General features: G+C 52.3%; 4 non-coding genes across 4 annotated transcripts; 1 reads left to right on the top strand and 3 right to left on the bottom strand.

The window, feature by feature from the left end:
- Nucleotides 1–215: 215 nt before the first annotated feature.
- TRNAN-GUU (transfer RNA asparagine (anticodon GUU)) lies at nt 216–289 on the bottom strand. The gene has a single exon. It is a non-coding gene; the product is annotated as a tRNA-Asn (tRNA).
- A 1706-nt stretch (nt 290–1995) lies between these two features.
- On the top strand, nt 1996–2066 carry TRNAG-GCC (transfer RNA glycine (anticodon GCC)). The gene has a single exon. It is a non-coding gene; the product is annotated as a tRNA-Gly (tRNA).
- Nucleotides 2067–2462: 396 nt separating this feature from the next.
- On the bottom strand, nt 2463–2536 carry TRNAN-GUU (transfer RNA asparagine (anticodon GUU)). The gene has a single exon. It is a non-coding gene; the product is annotated as a tRNA-Asn (tRNA).
- A 2173-nt stretch (nt 2537–4709) lies between these two features.
- Nucleotides 4710–4783, bottom strand: TRNAN-GUU (transfer RNA asparagine (anticodon GUU)). The gene has a single exon. It is a non-coding gene; the product is annotated as a tRNA-Asn (tRNA).
- Nucleotides 4784–19446: the final 14663 nt, after the last annotated feature.

Raw genomic sequence — 19446 nt, 5'->3', positions numbered from 1 at the left:
TTCTGTGCCTTTTATTGGCCCTCAGTACGCCTGTGGTTAAAGTAGAAGGCTTGGTGTCCCGTTTCCAGTCCAATTGGTGGAAATGACTAGAGGTGAAGAGATGAGAGAAGATAGAAATGTTGAGATAGAGCATGTCACGCAGGCAAAGCGAGAGCTCTAAGAGCAAAGCCAGACAGCTGTGTTTTAATTCAGGACTTGATGTAGGCAAAAGCATACGTCCCTGGGTGGGCTTGAACCACCAACCTTTCGGTTAACAGCCGAACGCGCTAACCGATTGCGCCACAGAGACCAACCACCACAGTGAGCGTGTTGGGACTCAATATATGTTTTTACCTTTGTGCTCCTGCCTGCAGCTCTAAGGTCCTGGCATAAGACAGGTAGGCTTAGACTCCATTGTGACATGTCTTACTTCTCTTAGAAGAAGGTTCTGAGTTGCCAGGCAGCTTATCTTCTGCCGGGCACACTTTCCTTTGCAGGCTTTCAGGTTGTGAATCCAGCACTGCTTAGGTGTCCATGTCAGACATGAGCAGCTCATTGAGCCCCACTGTGTGTTTTTTGTGGAGATACAACTCTCAGACTAGAGGGAGCAGGCGGGAAGTGGGTGAGACTCACACAGGGTGGGTGGGGCAGTTAAAGGATGTTATCTAATAGTGTAATCGAGGAGTTGGTTTTTTTGTGCACTACACTTTAACCAGCGATTCTTTCTAAAAGGAAATCCCAGGGCAGTACCCGCAATGAGTGGCATCCCCACACCTGAGGTTGCATTGTGGTAGCTGTTCCCTGAGCCCATAGCCCCTGTCCCCATGTCGCCCTTTCTCCTCGTGTAACTCACCCCAGGTTCGGTGGCTCTGATACTTGCTGCTTCTGCTGCGCGATCATCCCCATGATCTGGGCCTTTGTACGAAATGTCATGTAAGATGACTTTATTCAGCACGGCGTTTGTCATTTGCTTGGTTGTCCTGTCACTGTTGGATGTTTTCTTGCGCAGACTACTGTCTAATGGTGGGAAGGCCACGAGACACGTGACTTTTCTCTTTCCTTGTTAGCATAGTTTCCTGCCACTGTCTTGGTGTGCTGCCAGCCTGTGAGACACGTGTCTTGCCCATCTCAGCTCCACTGTGGCATGTTAGAGATGTCTTTGAGCAGAGTCCCGGTCCCAGAGCTGCTGCCTTCTCTGCACTCTGGCTTGTAAGACTGCAGGCAAAGGCCCTCCCTGGCCCCTCAGCCAGATAGATACATTTACCTGCAGGGCTCAGCTTTGGTGAAAGATATTGGCGAGAGAGAGGAAAGGGGACGGCCCGTGGTGCACCCCCTATTTTGCATAGAACCACAGCCTCCTGGGAGGGCAGAGACATGAGGGTTCTCAGGGAAAGCCCTCCCAGGAGTGTTGAAGGGCAGGACGTGAAACACAGCAATCCCGGAATGGCCTGGTCTAAGATGCCTGTGCAATAGGCCTGGCCCTAGGCTTCCGGGGCTCTTCCTCGGCAGAGGCCCCAGTGGTATGAGCCCGACCAGGGCTGTGCCCGACCAGGACTGTAGGGCGCGTTGGGAGCGCGTTAGGGACGCGAAAGAGGGCGCAGGGCGCAGAACTCTGCCCGTTTCTCCCCAGGATTTTGGGGAGGACAGGGAATCTGGCCAGGTCAGTGACTAGGCTTTCCCAGAAGGAAAGTCCAGTGACAGTGGCATGTTGTGAAACACAAGATTGCTGGTGGTCTGGAGGGTGCTTTCTGTCAGCCACTTCTCCCGGGAGCAGCCAGAGAGCAGGCTGATGTCGTGCTCTGTCAAGCACAACACTGGCCCCAAACCACTGTCCTTAGCAAAAGCAGAAACATTCATAGTTTCAGTCTCCTGCATCTGATTCCTGCCATCAGCATGTGAACGTTTGGCAGTCCAAGGCTTGCCATGCAAACTTTGTTCATAGGTGTCCCATGCGAATGCATGGGCCTCATCACTACTGTCTACGGCAGGGCTCTCTGCTCAGCCTATATAAGTGAAGCATTGGTGGTTCAGTGGTAGAATTCTCGCCTGCCACGCGGGAGGCCCGGGTTCGATTCCCGGCCAATGCAAAGCGCCCTTCTTTTGGCTTTGCTTTAGAAGTCAGAGATATAGACTTGGTGGGGAAAAAAATGTCAAAGAGTGACCCCGACGTGATTTGAACACGCAACCTTCTGATCTGGAGTCAGACGCGCTACCGTTGCGCCACGAGGTCCCTGTGCATGCAGTTCTCAGCCCCGGATCAAGAAATGCTTCTGTGCCTTTTATTGGCCCTCAGTACGCCTGTGGTTAAAGTAGAAGGCTTGGTGTCCCGTTTCCAGTCCTATTGGTGGAAATGACTAGAGGTGAAGAGATGAGAGAAGATAGAAATGTTGAGATAGAGCATGTCACGCAGGCAAAGCGAGAGCTCTAAGAGCAAAGCCAGACAGCTGTGTTTTAATTCAGGACTTGATGTAGGCAAAAGCATACGTCCCTGGGTGGGCTTGAACCACCAACCTTTCGGTTAACAGCCGAACGCGCTAACCGATTGCGCCACAGAGACCAACCACCGCATTGAGCGTGTTGGGACTCAATATATGTTTTTACCTTTGTGCTCCTGCCTGCAGCTCTAAGGTCCTGGCATAAGACAGGTAGGCTTAGACTCCATTGTGACATGTCTTACTTCTCTTAGAAGAAGGTTCTGAGTTGCCAGGCAGCTTATCTTCTGCCGGGCACACTTTCCTTTGCAGGCTTTCAGGTTGTGAATCCAGCACTGCTTAGGTGTCCATGTCAGACATGAGCAGCTCATTGAGCCCCACTGTGTGTTTTTTGTGGAGATACAACTCTCACACTAGAGGGAGCAGGCGGGAAGTGGGTGAGACTCACACAGGGTGGGTGGGGCAGTTAAAGGATGTTATCTAATAGTGTAATCGAGGAGTTGGTTTTTTTGTGCACTACACTTTAACCAGCGATTCTTTCTAAAAGGAAATCCCAGGGCAGTACCCGCAATGAGTGGCATCCCCACACCCGAGGTTGCATTGTGGTAGCTGTTCCCTGAGCCCATAGCCCCTGTCCCCATGTCGCCCTTTCTCCTCGTGTAACTCACCCCAGGTTCGGTGGCTCTGATACTTGCTGCTTCTGCTGCGCGATCATCCCCATGATCTGGGCCTTTGTACGAAATGTCATGTAAGATGACTTTATTCAGCACGGCGTTTGTCATTTGCTTGGTTGTCCTGTCACTGTTGGATGTTTTCTTGCGCAGACTACTGTCTAATGGTGGGAAGGCCACGAGACACGTGACTTTTCTCTTTCCTTGTTAGCATAGTTTCCTACCACTGTCTTGGTGTGCTGCCAGCCTGTGAGACACGTGTCTTGCCCATCTCAGCTCCACTGTGGCATGTTAGAGATGTCTTTGAGCAGAGTCCCGGTCCCAGAGCTGCTGCCTTCTCTGCACTCTGGCTTGTAAGACTGCAGGCAAAGGCCCTCCCTGGCCCCTCAGCCAGATAGATACATTTACCTGCAGGGCTCAGCTTTGGTGAAAGATATTGGCGAGAGAGAGGAAAGGGGACGGCCCGTGGTGCACCCCCTATTTTGCATAGAACCACAGCCTCCTGGGAGGGCAGAGACATGAGGGTTCTCAGGGAAAGCCCTCCCAGGAGTGTTGAAGGGCAGGACGTGAAACACAGCAATCCCGGAATGGCCTGGTCTAAGATGCCTGTGCAATAGGCCTGGCCCTAGGCTTCCGGGGCTCTTCCTCGGCAGAGGCCCCAGTGGTATGAGCCCGACCAGGGCTGTGCCCGACCAGGACTGTAGGGCGCGTTGGGAGCGCGTTAGGGACGCGAAAGAGGGCGCAGGGCGCAGAACTCTGCCCGTTTCTCCCCAGGATTTTGGGGAGGACAGGGAATCTGGCCAGGTCAGTGACTAGGCTTTCCCAGAAGGAAAGTCCAGTGACAGTGGCATGTTGTGAAACACAAGATTGCTGGTGGTCTGGAGGGTGCTTTCTGTCAGCCACTTCTCCCGGGAGCAGCCAGAGAGCAGGCTGATGTCGTGCTCTGTCAAGCACAACACTGGCCCCAAACCACTGTCCTTAGCAAAAGCAGAAACATTCATAGTTTCAGTCTCCTGCATCTGATTCCTGCCATCAGCATGTGAACGTTTGGCAGTCCAAGGCTTGCCATGCAAACTTTGTTCATAGGTGTCCCATGCGAATGCATGGGCCTCATCACTACTGTCTACGGCAGGGCTCTCTGCTCAGCCTATATAAGTGAAGCATTGGTGGTTCAGTGGTAGACTTCTCGCCTGCCACGCGGGAGGCCCGGGTTCGATTCCCGGCCAATGCAAAGCGCCCTTCTTTTGGCTTTGCTTTAGAAGTCAGAGATATAGACTTGGTGGGGAAAAAAATGTCAAAGAGTGACCCCGACGTGATTTGAACACGCAACCTTCTGATCTGGAGTCAGACGCGCTACCGTTGCGCCACGAGGTCCCTGTGCATGCAGTTCTCAGCCCCGGATCAAGAAATGCTTCTGTGCCTTTTATTGGCCCTCAGTACGCCTGTGGTTAAAGTAGAAGGCTTGGTGTCCCGTTTCCAGTCCTATTGGTGGAAATGACTAGAGGTGAAGAGATGAGAGAAGATAGAAATGTTGAGATAGAGCATGTCACGCAGGCAAAGCTAGAGCTCTAAGAGCAAAGCCAGACAGCTGTGTTTTAATTCAGGACTTGATGTAGGCAAAAGCATACGTCCCTGGGTGGGCTTGAACCACCAACCTTTCGGTTAACAGCCGAACGCGCTAACCGATTGCGCCACAGAGACCAACCACCGCATTGAGCGTGTTGGGACTCAATATATGTTTTTACCTTTGTGCTCCTGCCTGCAGCTCTAAGGTCCTGGCATAAGACAGGTAGGCTTAGACTCCATTGTGACATGTCTTACTTCTCTTAGAAGAAGGTTCTGAGTTGCCAGGCAGCTTATCTTCTGCCGGGCACACTTTCCTTTGCAGGCTTTCAGGTTGTGAATCCAGCACTGCTTAGGTGTCCATGTCAGACATGAGCAGCTCATTGAGCCCCACTGTGTGTTTTTTGTGGAGATACAACTCTCACACTAGAGGGAGCAGGCGGGAAGTGGGTGAGACTCACACATGGTGGGTGGGGCAGTTAAAGGATGTTATCTAATAGTGTAATCGAGGAGTTGGTTTTTTTGTGCACTACACTTTAACCAGCGATTCTTTCTAAAAGGAAATCCCAGGGCAGTACCTGCAATGAGTGGCATCCCCACACCCGAGGTTGCATTGTGGTAGCTGTTCCCTGAGCCCATAGCCCCTGTCCCCATGTCGCCCTTTCTCCTCGTGTAACTCACCCCAGATTCGTTGGCTCTGATACTTGCTGCTTCTGCTGCGCGATCATCCCCATGATCTGGGCCTTTGTACGAAATGTCATGTAAGATGACTTTATTCAGCACAGCGTTTGTCATTTGCTTGGTTGTCCTGTCACTGTTGGATGTTTTCTTGGGCAGACTACTGTCTAATGGTGGGAAGGCCACGAGACACGTGACTTTTCTCTTTCCTTGTTAGCATAGTTTCCTGCCACTGTCTTGGTGTGCTGCCAGCCTGTGAGACACGTGTCTTGCCCATATCAGCTCCACTGTGGCATGTTAGATATGTCTTTGAGCAGAGTCCCGGTCCCAGAGCTGCTGCCTTCTCTGCACTCTGGCTTGTAAGACTGCAGGCAAAGGCCCTCCCTGGCCCCTCAGCCAGATAGATACATTTACCTGCAGGGCTCAGCTTTGGTGAAAGATATTGGCGAGAGAGAGGAAAGGGGACGGCCCGTGGTGCACCCCCTATTTTGCATAGAACCACAGCCTCCTGGGAGGGTAGAGACATGAGGGTTCTCAGGGAAAGCCCTCCCAGGAGTGTTGAAGGGCAGGACGTGTAACACAGCAATCCCGGAATGGCCTGGTCTAAGATGCCTGTGCAATAGGCCTGGCCCTAGGCTTTCGGGGCTCTTCCTCGGCAGAGGCCCCAGTGGTATGAGCCCGACCAGGGCTGTGCCCAACCTGGGCTGTAGGGCGCGTTGGGAGCGCGTTAGGAACGCGAAAGAGGGCGCAGGGCACAGAACTCTGCCCGTTTCTCCCCAGGATTTTGGGGAGGACAGGGAATCTGGCCAGATCAGTGACTAGGCTTTCCCAGGAGGAAAGACCAGTGACAGTGGCATGTTGTGAAACACAAGATTGCTGGTGGTCTGGAGGGTGCTTTCTGTCAGCCACTTCTCCCGGGAGCAGCCAGAGAGCAGGCTGATGTCGTGCTCTGTCAAGCACAACACTGGCCCCAAACCACTGTCCTTAGCAAAAGCAGAAACATTCATAGTTTCAGTCTCCTGCATCTGATTCCTGCCATCAGCATGTGAAAGTTTGGCAGTCCAAGGCTTGCCATGCAAACTTTGTTCATAGGTGTCCCGTGCGAATGCATGGGCCTCATCACTACTGTCTACGGCAGGGCTCTCTGCTCACCCTATGTAAGTGAAGCATTGGTGGTTCAGTGGTAGAATTTTCGCCTGCCACGGGGGAGGCCCGGGTTCGATTCCCGGCCAATGTAAAGCACCCTTCTTTTGGCTTTGCTTTAGAAGTCAGAGATATAGACTTGGTGGGGTAAAAAATGTCAAAGAGTGACCCCGACGTGATTTGAACACGCAACCTTCTGATCTGGAGTCAGACGCGCTACCGTTGCGCCACGAGGTCCCTGTGCGTGCAGTTCTCAGACCCGGATCAAGAAATGCTTCTGTGCCTTTTATTGGCCCTTAGTACTCCTGTGGTTAAAGTAGAAGGCTTGGTGTCCCGTTTCCAGTCCTATTGGTGGAAATGACTAGAGGTGGAGAGATGAGAGAAGATAGAAATGTTGAGATAGAGCATGTCACGCAGGCAAAGCGAGAGCTCTAAGAGCAAAGCCAGACAGCTGTGTTTTAATTCAGGACTTGATGTAGGCAAAAGCATACGTCCCTGGGTGGGCTTGAACCACAAACCTTTCGGTTAACAGCCGAACACACTAACCGATTGCGCCACAGAGACCAACAACCGCAGTGAGCGTGTTGGGACTCAATATATGTTTTTACCTTTGTGCTCCTGCCTGCAGCTCTAAGGTCCTGGCATAAGACAGGTAGGCTTAGACTCCATTGTGACATGTCTTACTTCTCTTAGAAGAAGGTTCTGAGTTGCCAGGCAGCTTATCTTCTGCCGGGCACACTTTCCTTTGCAGGCTTTCAGGTTGTGAACCCAGCACTGCTTAGGTGTCCATGTCAGACATGAGCAGCTCATTGAGCCCCACTGTGTGTTTTTTGTGGAGATACAACCCTCAGACTAGAGGGAGCAGGCGGGAAGTGAGTGAGACTCACACAGGGTGGGTGGGGCAGTTAAAGGATGTTATCTAATAGTGTAATCGAGGAGTTGGTTTTTTTGTGCACTACACTTTAACCAGCAATTCTTTCTAAAAGGAAATCCCAGGGCAGTACCCGCAATGAGTGGCATCCCCACACCCAAGGTTGCATTGTGGTAGCTGTTCCCTGAGCCCATAGCCCCTGTCCCCATGTCGCCCTTTCTCCTCGTGTAACTCACCCCAGATTCGTTGGCTCTGATACTTGCTGCTTCTGCTGTGCGATCATCCCCATGATCTGGGCCTTTGTACAAAATGTCATGTAAGATGACTTTATTCAGCACAGCGTTTGTCATTTGCTTGGTTGTCCTGTCACTGTTGGATGTTTTCTTGCGCAGACTACTGTCTAATGGTGGGAAGGCCACGAGACACGTGACTTTTCTCTTTCCTTGTTAGCATAGTTTCCTGCCACTGTCTTGGTGTGCTGCCAGCCTGTGAGACACGTGTTTTGCCCATATCAGCTCCACTGTGGCATGTTAGATATGTCTTTGAGCAGAGTCCCGGTCCCAGAGCTGCTGCCTTCTCTGCACTCTGGCTTGTAAGACTGCAGGCAAAGGCCCTCCCTGGCCCCTCAGCCAGATAGATACATTTACCTGCAGGGCTCAGCTTTGGTGAAAGATATTGGCGAGAGAGAGGAAAGGGGACGGCCCGTGGTGCACCCCCTATTTTGCATAGAACCACAGCCTCCTGGGAGGGCAGAGACATGAGGGTTCTCAGGGAAAGCCCTCCCAGGAGTGTTGAAGGGCAGGACGTGAAACACAGCAATCCCGGAATGGCCTGGTCTAAGATGCCTGTGCAATAGGCCTGGCCCTAGGCTTCCGGGGCTCTTCCTCGGCAGAGGCCCCAGTGGTATGAGCCCGACCAGGGCTGTGCCCGACCAGGGCTGTAGGGCGCGTTGGGAGTGCGTTAGGGACGCGAAAGAGGGCGCAGGGCACAGAACTCTGCCCGTTTCTCCCCAGGATTTTGGGGAGGACAGGGAATCTGGCCAGGTCAGTGACTAGGCTTTCCCAGGAGGAAAGACCAGTGACAGTGGCATGTTGTGAAACACAAGATTGCTGGTGGTCTGGAGGGTGCTTTCTGTCAGCCACTTCTCCCGGGAGCAGCCAGAGAGCAGGCTGATGTCGTGCTCTGTCAAGCACAACACTGGCCCCAAACCACTGTCCTTAGCAAAAGCAGAAACATTCATAGTTTCAGTCTCCTGCATCTGATTCCTGCCATCAGCATGTGAACGTTTGGCAGTCCAAGGCTTGCCATGCAAACTTTGTTCATAGGTGTCCCATGCGAATGCATGGGCCTCATCACTACTGTCTACGGCAGGGCTCTCAGCTCAGTCTATGTAAGTGAAGCCTTGGTGGTTCAGTGGTAGAATTATCGGCTGTCACGCGGGAGACCGGGGTTTGATTCCCGGCCAATGCAAAGTGCCCTTCTTTTGGCTTTGCTTTAGAAGTCAGAGATATAGACTTGGTGGGGTAAAAAATGTTAAAGAGTGACCCCGACGTGATTTGAACACGCAACCTTCTGATCTGGAGTCAGACGCGCTACTGTTGCGCCACAAGGTCCCTGTGCGTGCAGTTCTCAGCCCCGGATCAAGAAATGCTTCTTTGCCTTTTATTGGCCCTTAGTACTCCTGTGGTTAAAGTAGGCGGCTTGGTGTCCCGTTTCCAGTCCTATTGGTGGAAATAACTAGAGGTGGAGAGATGAGAGAAGATAGAAATGTTGAGATAGAGCATGTCACGCAGGCAAAGCGAGAGCTCTAAGAGCAAAGCCAGACGGCTGTGTTTTAATTCAGGACTTGATGTAGGCAAAAGCATACGCCCCTGGGTGGGCTTGAACCACCAACCTTTCGGTTAACAGCCGAACGCGCTAACCGATTGGGCCACAGTGACCAACCACCGCAGTGAGCGTGTTGGGACTCAATATATGTTTTTACCTTTGTGCTCCTGCCTGCAGCTCTAAGGTCCTGGCATAAGACAGGTAGGCTTAGACTCCATTGTGACATGTCTTACTTCTCTTAGAAGAAGGTTCTGAGTTGCCAGGCAGCTTATCTTCTGCCGGGCACACTTTCCTTTGCAGGCTTTCAGGTTGTGAACCCAGCACTGCTTAGGTGTCCATGTCAGACATGAGCAGCTCATTGAGCCCCACTGTGTGTTTTTTGTGGAGATACAACTCTCAGACTAGAGGGAGCAGGCGGGAAGTGGGTGAGACTCACACAGGGTGGGTGGGGCAGTTAAAGGATGTTATCTAATAGTGTAATCGAGGAGTTGGGTTTTTTGTGCACTACACTTTAACCAGCAATTCTTTCTAAAAGGAAATCCCAGGGCAGTACCCGCAATGAGTGGCATCCCCACACCTGAGGTTGCATTGTGGTAGCTGTTCCCTGAGCCCATAGCCCCTGTCCCCATGTTGCCCTTTCTCCTCGTGTAACTCACCCCAGATTCGTTGGCTCTGATACTTGCTGCTTCTGCTGCGCGATCATCTCCATGATCTGGGCCTTTGTACGAAATGTCATGTAAGATGACTTTATTCAGCACAGCGTTTGTCATTTGCTTGGTTGTCCTGTCACTGTTGGATGTTTTCTTGGGCAGACTACTGTCTAATGGTGGGAAGGCCACGAGACACGTGACTTTTCTCTTTCCTTGTTAGCATAGTTTCCTGCCACTGTCTTGGTGTGCTGCCAGCCTGTGAGACACGTCTCTTGCCCATATCAGCTCCACTGTGGCATGTTAGATATGTCTTTGAGCAGAGTCCCGGTCCCAGAGCTACTGCCTTCTCTGCACTCTGGCTTGTAAGACTGCAGGCAAAGGCCCTCCCTGGCCCCTCAGCCAGATAGATACATTTACCTGCAGGGCTCAGCTTAGGTGAAAGATATTGGCGAGAGAGAGGAAAGGGGACGGCCCGTGGTGCACCCCCTATTTTGCATAGAACCACAGCCTCCTGGGAGGGCAGAGACATGAGGGTTGTCAGGGAAAGCCCTCCCAGGAGTGTTGAAGGGCAGGACGTGAAACACAGCAATCCCGGAATGGCCTGGTCTAAGATGCCTGTGCAATAGGCCTGGCCCTAGGCTTCCGGGGCTCTTCCTCGGCAGAGGCCCCAGTGGTATGAGCCCGACCAGGGCTGTAGGGCGCGTTGCGAGCACGTTAGGGACGCGAAAGAGGGCGCAGGGCACAGAACTCTGCCCGTTTCTCCCCAGGATTTTGGGGAGGACAGGGAATCTGGCCAGGTCAGTGACTAGGCTTTCCCAGGAGGAAAGACCAGTGACAGTGGCATGTTGTGAAACACAAGATTGCTGGTGGTCTGGAGGGTGCTTTCTGTCAGCCACTTCTCCCGGGAGCAGCCAGAGAGCAGGCTGATGTCGTGCTCTGTCAAGCACAACACTGGCCCCAAACCACTGTCCTTAGCAAAAGCAGAAACATTCATAGTTTCAGTCTCCTGCATCTGATTCCTGCCATCAGCATGTGAAAGTTTGGCAGTCCAAGGCTTGCCATGCAAACTTTGTTCATAGGTGTCCCGTGCGAATGCATGGGCCTCATCACTACTGTCTACGGCAGGGCTCTCTGCTCAGCCTATGTAAGTGAAGCATTGGTGGTTCAGTGCTGGAATTCTCGCCTGCCACGGCGGAGGCCCGGGTTCGATTCCCGGCCAATGCAAAGCGCCCTTCTTTTGGCTTTGCTTTAGAAGTCAGAGATATAGACTTGGTGGGGTAAAAAATGTCAAAGAGTGACCCCGACGTGATTTGAACACGCAACCTTCTGATATGGAGTCAGACGCGCTACCGTTGCGCCACGAGGTCCCTGTGCGTGCAGTTCTCAGCCCCGGATCAAGAAATGCTTCTGTGCCTTTTATTGGCCCTTAGTACTCCTGTGGTTAAAGTAGAAGGCTTGGTGTCCCGTTTCCAGTCCTATTGGTGGAAATAACTAGAGGTGGAGAGATGAGAGAAGATAGAAATGTTGAGATAGAGCATGTCACGCAGGCAAAGCGAGAGCTCTAAGAGCAAAGCCAGACGGCTGTGTTTTAATTCAGGACTTGATGTAGGCAAAAGCATACGCCCCTGGGTGGGCTTGAACCACCAACCTTCCGGTTAACTGCCAAACGCGCTAACCGATTGGGCCACAGTGACCAACCACCGCAGTGAGCGTGTTGGGACTCAATATATGTTTTTACCTTTGTGCTCCTGCCTGCAGCTCTAAGGTCCTGGCATAAGACAGGTAGGCTTAGACTCCATTGTGACATGTCTTACTTCTCTTAGAAGAAGGTTCTGAGTTGCCAGGCAGCTTATCTTCTGCCGGGCACACTTTCCTTTGCAGGCTTTCAGGTTGTGAACCCAGCACTGCTTAGGTGTCCATGTCAGACATGAGCAGCTCATTGAGCCCCACTGTGTGTTTTTTGTGGAGATACAACTCTCAGACTAGAGGGAGCAGGCGGGAAGTGGGTGAGACTCACACAGGGTGGGTGGGGCAGTTAAAGGATGTTATCTAATAGTGTAATCGAGGAGTTGGGTTTTTTGTGCACTACACTTTAACCAGCAATTCTTTCTAAAAGGAAATCCCAGGGCAGTACCCGCAATGAGTGGCATCCCCACACCCGAGGTTGCATTGTGGTAGCTGTTCCCTGAGCCCATAGCCCCTGTCCCCATGTCGCCCTTTCTCCTCGTGTAACTCACCCCAGATTCGTTGGCTCTGATACTTGCTGCTTCTGCTGCGCGATCATCTCCATGATCTGGGCCTTTGTACGAAATGTCATGTAAGATGACTTTATTCAGCACAGCGTTTGTCATTTGCTTGGTTGTCCTGTCACTGTTGGATGTTTTCTTGGGCAGACTACTGTCTAATGGTGGGAAGGCCACGAGACACGTGACTTTTCTCTTTCCTTGTTAGCATAGTTTCCTGCCACTGTCTTGGTGTGCTGCCAGCCTGTGAGACACGTGTCTTGCCCATATCAGCTCCACTGTGGCATGTTAGATATGTCTTTGAGCAGAGTCCCGGTCCCAGAGCTGCTGCCTTCTCTGCACTCTGGCTTGTAAGACTGCAGGCAAAGGCCCTCCCTGGCCCCTCAGCCAGATAGATACATTTACTTGCAGGGCTCAGCTTAGGTGAAAGATATTGGCGAGAGAGAGGAAAGGGGACGGCCCGTGGTGCACCCCCTATTTTGCATAGAACCACAGCCTCCTGGGAGGGCAGAGACATGAGGGTTGTCAGGGAAAGCCCTCCCAGGAGTGTTGAAGGGCAGGACGTGAAACACAGCAATCCCGGAATGGCCTGGTCTAAGATGCCTGTGCAATAGGCCTGGCCCTAGGCTTCCGGGGCTCTTCCTCGGCAGAGGCCCCAGTGGTATGAGCCCGACCAGGGCTGTGCCCGACCAGGGCTGTAGGGCGCGTTGGGAGCGCGTTATGGACGCGAAAGAGGGCGCAGGGCACAGAACTCTGCCCGTTTCTCCCCAGGATTTTGGGGAGGACAGGGAATCTGGCCAGGTCAGTGACTAGGCTTTCCCAGGAGGAAAGACCAGTGACAGTGGCATGTTGTGAAACACAAGATTGCTGGTGGTCTGGAGGGTGCTTTCTGTCAGCCACTTCTCCCGGGAGCAGCCAGAGAGCAGGCTGATGTCGTGCTCTGTCAAGCACAACACTGGCCCCAAACCACTGTCCTTAGCAAAAGCAGAAACATTCATAGTTTCAGTCTCCTGCATCTGATTCCTGCCATCAGCATGTGAAAGTTTGGCAGTCCAAGGCTTGCCATGCAAACTTTGTTCATAAGTGTCCCGTGCGAATGCATGGGCCTCATCACTACTGTCTACGGCAGGGCTCTCTGCTCAGCCTATGTAAGTGAAGCATTGGTGGTTCAGTGGTAGAATTCTCGGGGGAGGCCCGGGTTCGATTCCCGGCCAATGCAAAGCGCCCTTCTTTTGGCTTTGCTTTAGAAGTCAGAGATATAGACTTGGTGGGGTAAAAAATGTAAAAGAGTGACCCCGACGTGATTTGAACACGCAACCTTCTGATCTGGAGTCAGACGCGCTACCGTTGCGCCACGAGGTCCCTGTGCGTGCAGTTCTCAGCCCCGGATCAAGAAATGATTCTGTGCCTTTTTTATTGGCCCTTAGTACTCCTGTGGTTAAAGTAGAAGGCTTGGTGTCCCGTTTCCAGTCCTATTGGTGGAAATAACTAGAGGTGGAGAGATGAGAGAAGATAGAAATGTTGAGATAGAGCATGTCACGCAGGCAAAGCAAGAGCTCTAAGAGCAAAGCCAGACGGCTGTGTTTTAATTCAGGACTTGATGTAGGCAAAAGCATACGCCCCTGGGTGGGCTTGAACCACCAACCTTTCGGTTAACAGCCGAACGCGCTAACCGATTGCGCCACAGTGACCAACCACCGCAGTGAGCGTGTTGGGACTCAATATATGTTTTTACCTTTGTGCTCCTGCCTGCAGCTCTAAGGTCCTGGCATAAGACAGGTAGGCTTAGACTCCATTGTGACATGTCTTACTTCTCTTAGAAGAAGGTTCTGAGTTGCCAGGCAGCTTATCTTCTGCCGGGCACACTTTCCTTTGCAGGCTTTCAGGTTGTGAACCCAGCACTGCTTAGGTGTCCATGTCAGACATGAGCAGCTCATTGAGCCCCACTGTGTGTTTTTTGTGGAGATACAACTCTCAGACTAGAGGGAGCAGGCGGGAAGTGGGTGAGACTCACACAGGGTGGGTGGGGCAGTTAAAGGATGTTATCTAATAGTGTAATCGAGGAGTTGGGTTTTTTGTGCACTACACTTTAACCAGCAATTCTTTCTAAAAGGAAATCCCAGGGCAGTACCCGAAATGAGTGGCATCCCCACACCCGAGGTTGCATTGTGGTAGCTGTTCCCTGAGCCCATAGCCCTTGTCCCCATGTCGCCCTTTCTCCTCGTGTAACTCACCCCAGATTCGTTGGCTCTGATACTTGCTGCTTCTGCTGCGCGATCATCTCCATGATCTGGGCCTTTGTACGAAATGTCATGTAAGATGACTTTATTCAGCACAGCGTTTGTCATTTGCTTGGTTGTCCTGTCACTGTTGGATGTTTTCTTGGGCAGACTACTGTCTAATGGTGGGAAGGCCACGAGACACGTGACTTTTCTCTTTCCTTGTTAGCATAGTTTCCTGCCACTGTCTTGGTGTGCTGCCAGCCTGTGAGACACGTGTCTTGCCCATATCAGCTCCACTGTGGCATGTTAGATATGTCTTTGAGCAGAGTCCCGGTCCCAGAGCTGCTGCCTTCTCTGCACTCTGGCTTGTAAGACTGCAGGCAAAGGCCCTCCCTGGCCCCTCAGCCAGATAGATACATTTACCTGCAGGGCTCAGCTTAGGTGAAAGATATTGGCGAGAGAGAGGAAAGGGGACGGCCCGTGGTGCACCCCCTATTTTGCATAGAACCACAGCCTCCTGGGAGGGCAGAGACATGAGGGTTGTCAGGGAAAGCCCTCCCAGGAGTGTTGAAGGGCAGGACGTGAAACACAGCAATCCCGGAATGGCCTGGTCTAAGATGCCTGTGCAATAGGCCTGGCCCTAGGCTTCCGGGGCTCTTCCTCGGCAGAGGCCCCAGTGGTATGAGCCCGACCAGGGCTGTAGGGCGCGTTGCGAGCACGTTAGGGACGCGAAAGAGGGCGCAGGGCACAGAACTCTGCCCGTTTCTCCCCAGGATTTTGGGGAGGACAGGGAATCTGGCCAGGTCAGTGACTAGGCTTTCCCAGGAGGAAAGACCAGTGACAGTGGCATGTTGTGAAACACAAGATTGCTGGTGGTCTGGAGGGTGCTTTCTGTCAGCCACTTCTCCCGGGAGCAGCCAGAGAGCAGGTTGATGTCGTGCTCTGTCAAGCACAACACTGGCCCCAAACCACTGTCCTTAGCAAAAGCAGAAACATTCATAGTTTCAGTCTCCTGCATCTGATTCCTGCCATCAGCATGTGAAAGTTTGGCAGTCCAAGGCTTGCCATGCAAACTTTGTTCATAGGTGTCCCGTGCGAATGCATGGGCCTCATCACTACTGTCTACGGCAGGGCTCTCTGCTCAGCCTATGTAAGTGAAGCATTGGTGGTTCAGTGCTGGAATTCTCGCCTGCCCCGGCGGAGGCCCGGGTTCGATTCCCGGCCAATGCAAAGCGCCCTTCTTTTGGCTTTGCTTTAGAAGTCAGAGATATAGACTTGGTGGGGTAAAAAATGTCAAAGAGTGACCCCGACGTGATTTGAACACGCAACCTTCTGATCTGGAGTCAGACGCGCTACCGTTGCGCCACTAGGTCCCTGTGCGTGCAGTTCTCAGCCCCGGATCAAGAAATGCTTCTGTGCCTTTTATTGGCCCTTAGTACTCCTGTGGTTAAAGTAGAAGGCTTGGTGTCCCGTTTCCAGTCCTATTGGTGGAAATAACTAGAGGTGGAGAGATGAGAGAAGATAGAAATGTTGAGATAGAGCATGTCACGCAGGCAAAGCGAGAGCTCTAAGAGCAAAGCCAGACGGCTGTGTTTTAATTCAGGACTTGATGTAGGCAAAAGCATACGCCCCTGGGTGGGCTTGAACCACCAACCTTCCGGTTAACAGCCGAACGCGCTAACCGATTGGGCCACAGTGACCAACCACCGCAGTGAGCGTGTTGGGACTCAATATATGTTTTTACCTTTGTGCTCCTGCCTGCAGCTCTAAGGTCCTGGCATAAGACAGGTAGGCTTAGACTCCATTGTGGCATGTCTTACTTCTCTTAGAAGAAGGTTCTGAGTTGCCAGGCAGCTTATCTTCTGCCGGGCACACTTTCCTTTGCAGGCTTTCAGGTTGTGAACCCAGCACTGCTTAGGTGTCCATGTCAGACATGAGCAGCTCATTGAGCCCCACTGTGTGTTTTTTGTGGAGATACAACTCTCAGACTAGAGGGAGCAGGCGGGAAGTGGGTGAGACTCACACAGGGTGGGTGGGGCAGTTAAAGGATGTTATCTAATAGTGTAATCGAGGAGTTGGTTTTTTTGTGCACTACACTTTAACCAGCAATTCTTTCTAAAAGGAAATCCCAGGGCAGTACCCGCAATGAGTGGCATCCCCACACCCGAGGTTGCATTGTGGTAGCTGTTCCCTGAGCCCATAGCCCCTGTCCCCATGTCGCCCTTTCTCCTCGTGTAACTCACCCCAGATTCGTTGGCTCTGATACTTGCTGCTTCTGCTGCGCGATCATCTCCATGATCTGGGCCTTTGTACGAAATGTCATGTAAGATGACTTTATTCAGCACAGCGTTTGTCATTTGCTTGGTTGTCCTGTCACTGTTGGATGTTTTCTTGGGCAGACTACTGTCTAATGGTGGGAAGGCCACGAGACACGTGACTTTTCTCTTTCCTTGTTAGCATAGTTTCCTGCCACTGTCTTGGTGTGCTGCCAGCCTGTGAGACACGTGTCTTGCCCATATCTGCTCCACTGTGGCATGTTAGATATGTCTTTGAGCAGAGTCCCGGTCCCAGAGCTGCTGCCTTCTCTGCACTCTGGCTTGTAAGACTGCAGGCAAAGGCCCTCCCTGGCCCCTCAGCCAGATAGATACATTTACCTGCAGGGCTCAGCTTAGGTGAAAGATATTGGCGAGAGAGAGGAAAGGGGACGGCCCGTGGTGCACCCCCTATTTTGCATAGAACCACAGCCTCCTGGGAGGGCAGAGACATGAGGGTTGTCAGGGAAAGCCCTCCCAGGAGTGTTGAAGGGCAGGACGTGAAACACAGCAATCCCGGAATGGCCTGGTCTAAGATGCCTGTGCAATAGGCCTGGCCCTAGGCTTCCGGGGCTCTTCCTCGGCAGAGGCCCCAGTGGTATGAGCCCGACCAGGGCTGTAGGGCGCGTTGGGAGCACGTTAGGGACGCGAAAGAGGGCGCAGGGCACAGAACTCTGCCCGTTTCTCCCCAGGATTTTGGGGAGGACAGGGAATCTGGCCAGGTCAGTGACTAGGCTTTCCCAGGAGGAAAGACCAGTGACAGTGGCATGTTGTGAAACACAAGATTGCTGGTGGTCTGGAGGGTGCTTTCTGTCAGCCACTTCTCCCGGGAGCAGCCAGAGAGCAGGCTGATGTCGTGCTCTGTCAAGCACAACACTGGCCCCAAACCACTGTCCTTAGCAAAAGCAGAAACATTCATAGTTTCAGTCTCCTGCATCTGATTCCTGCCATCAGCATGTGAAAGTTTGGCAGTCCAAGGCTTGCCATGCAAACTTTGTTCATAAGTGTCCCGTGCCAATGCATGGGCCTCATCACTACTGTCTACGGCAGGGCTCTCTGCTCAGCCTATGTAAGTGAAGCATTGGTGGTTCAGTGGTAGAATTCTCGCCTGCCACGGGGGAGGCCCGGGTTCGATTCCCGGCCAATGCAAAGCGCCCTTCTTTTGGCTTTGCTTTAGAAGTCAGAGATATAGACTTAGTGGGGTAAAAAATGTCAAAGACTGACCCCGACGTGATTTGAACACGCAACCTTCTGATCTGGAGTCAGACGTGCTACCGTTGCGCCACGAGGTCCCTGTGCGTGCAGTTCTCAGCCCCGGATCAAGAAATGATTCTGTGCCTTTTTTATTGGCCCTTAGTACTCCTGTGGTTAAAGTAGAAGGCTTGGTGTCCCGTTTCCAGTCCTATTGGTGGAAATAACTAGAGGTGGAGAGATGAGAGAAGATAGAAATGTTGAGATAGAGCATGTCACGCAGGCAAAGCGAGAGCTCTAAGAGCAAAGCCAGACAGCTGTGTTTTAATTCAGGACTTGATGTAGGCAAAAGCATACGTCCCTGGGTGGGCTTGAACCACCAACCTTTCGGTTAACAGCCTAACTCACTAACCGATTGCGCCACAGAGACCAACAACCACAGTGAGCGTGTTGGGACTCAATATATGTTTTTACCTTTGTGCTCCTGCCTGCAGCTCTAAGGTCCTGGCATAAGACAGGTAGGCTTAGACTCCATTGTGACATGTCTTACTTCTCTTAGAAGAAGGTTCTGAGTTGCCAGGCAGCTTATCTTCTGCCGGGCACACTTTCCTTTGCAGGCTTTCAGGTTGTGAACCCAGCACTGCTTAGGTGTCCATGTCAGACATGAGCAGCTCATTGAGCCCCACTGTGTGTTTTTTGTGGAGATACAACTCTCAGACTAGAGGGAGCAGGCGGGAAGTGGGTGAGACTCACACAGGGTGGGTGGGGCAGTTAAAGGATGTTATCTAATAGTGTAATCGAGGAGTTGGGTTTTTTGTGCACTACACTTTAACCAGCAATTCTTTCTAAAAGGAAATCCCAGGGCAGTACCCGCAATGAGTGGCATCCCCACACCCGAGGTTGCATTGTGGTAGCTGTTCCCTGAGCCCATAGCCCCTGTCCCCATGTCGCCCTTTCTCCTCGTGTAACTCACCCCAGATTCGTTGGCTCTGATACTTGCTGCTTCTGCTGCGTGATCATCCCCATGATCTGGGCCTTTGTACGAAATGTCATGTAAGATGACTTTATTCAGCACAGCGTTTGTCATTTGCTTGGTTGTCCTGTCACTGTTGGATGTTTTCTTGGGCAGACTACTGTCTAATGGTGGGAAGGCCACGAGACACGTGACTTTTCTCTTTCCTTGTTAGCATAGTTTCCTGCCACTGTCTTGGTGTGCTGCCAGCCTGTGAGACACGTGTCTTGCCCATATCAGCTCCACTGTGGCATGTTAGATATGTCTTTGAGCAGAGTCCCGGTCCCAGAGCTGCTGCCTTCTCTGCACTCTGGCTTGTAAGACTGCAGGCAAAGGCCCTCCCTGGCCCCTCAGCCAGATAGATACATTTACCTGCAGGGCTCAGCTTTGGTGAAAGATATTGGCGAGAGAGAGGAAAGGGGACGGCCCGTGGTGCACCCCCTATTTTGCATAGAACCACAGCCTCCTGGAAGGGCAGAGACATGAGGGTTGTCAGGGAAAGCCCTCCCAGGAGTGTTGAAGGGCAGGACGTGAAACACAGCAATCCCGGAATGGCCTGGTCTAAGATGCCTGTGCAATAGGCCTGGCCCTAGGCTTCCGGGGCTCTTCCTAGGCAGAGGCCCCAGTGGTATGAGCCCGACCAGGGCTGTGC

Source organism: Pleurodeles waltl, chromosome 4_1, assembly GCF_031143425.1.
Source record: "Pleurodeles waltl isolate 20211129_DDA chromosome 4_1, aPleWal1.hap1.20221129, whole genome shotgun sequence".
NCBI classification, from domain to species: domain Eukaryota; kingdom Metazoa; phylum Chordata; class Amphibia; order Caudata; family Salamandridae; genus Pleurodeles; species Pleurodeles waltl.
The sequence above is the reverse complement of the archived record's forward strand: the minus strand, read 5'-3'. Positions and strand labels throughout refer to the sequence as shown.